This window comes from Fonticula alba (genome assembly GCF_000388065.1).
Source record: "Fonticula alba strain ATCC 38817 unplaced genomic scaffold supercont2.144, whole genome shotgun sequence".
NCBI lineage: Eukaryota > Rotosphaerida > Fonticulaceae > Fonticula > Fonticula alba.
Window position 1 is genome coordinate 901 of NW_009243114.1, and position 1,139 is coordinate 2,039.

Sequence of the window (1,139 nt, forward strand, 5' to 3'; positions counted from 1 at the left end):
GGGGGGGGGGGGTCATGGAGAAAGGGGGAAAAGAAGGAGCAACAAAGAAACGGACACCGAGACAGAATGGAGAGCGGGGCGAGGGAGACATGGAACGGCGAGTCAGTGAGCTGGACGGTGGGGGGGGGAGGGGGTGAATGAGGGGCGAGGGCACTGACCATGATGGCTGCAGGAGTAACGCTGGGACCAGGATTGAGAGAGCGAAGCAAGGGGGAGGGGGGAGGTGAGCAGAGGGGGCTACGGAAGAAGCGACACAACTGTTGCTCTCCCCCAATCGGCGGCTGGACCGGGCTCGGCCGGCTTTTCTTCCTCCCAGGGCAAGCTACCCTTGCCTCTCTCCGTGGGATGGACGCCATTCCAGGGCCTCTGCCAGTTGCTCGGCCCTGGCGAATATACAGGCAGGTCGGCCGGGCTGGGCTCTCTCACTGCCCCGCTCTCTCTCTCTCCCGCCCGCCTCCCGCCTTGTTCCAGTTAGCCGTTGTGCCGATCGAGCAGGCCTCAAATGGGGGAATGGTGGGCAAAGATCGGGATCCCAGGCCCCGGGGCCGGATGATGCCTGGAGCTGTTCGCACAAAGACGCCGCCCGCCCGCCCGCCCGCCCGCCCGCCCGCCAACGGCCGCCCGTAGCCCGGCCTCTGCCGGTTCCGGGTCGCGAACTAGACGCGAGGGGGGACGGCGGGGGCCGCGGCAGCAACAACATCGGCAACAGGGTGTCGAAGGGGGGGAAGAAGGGCGGGCGATCGGGGTGAGATCCTTATAACGTGACCATCAGAGGGGCGGAGTTTGAAATCCCACCCGCCGGTATTATTCGCACCCGCACTTTATAAGCATCTCCTCGCACTGGTGGACGTGTTGCACCAAAGGAGAGATGGTTGGCATCCCCCTTGACAAGGTCGGCATACAAGCGTGGTCTGGCAAAGCCCCACAAATGGCTCAATTTTTTTTCTCGCCCTCCCCTCTCCCTGCGAGGACGCAAGCATGGTCGGTTTCGATGCGTGGGCAGCCCGTGCCTGTTCGCCCGCTCCGAGAACCGGGGCAGTAAGATCGCCCCCGCGCCCTCCTCCAGGGCTTCTCTCTCTCCACACGCCCGAGGCCGAGTTGCTCTTTCGCCGCGGGCCGGGGGAGGGGTGCGACGCGTG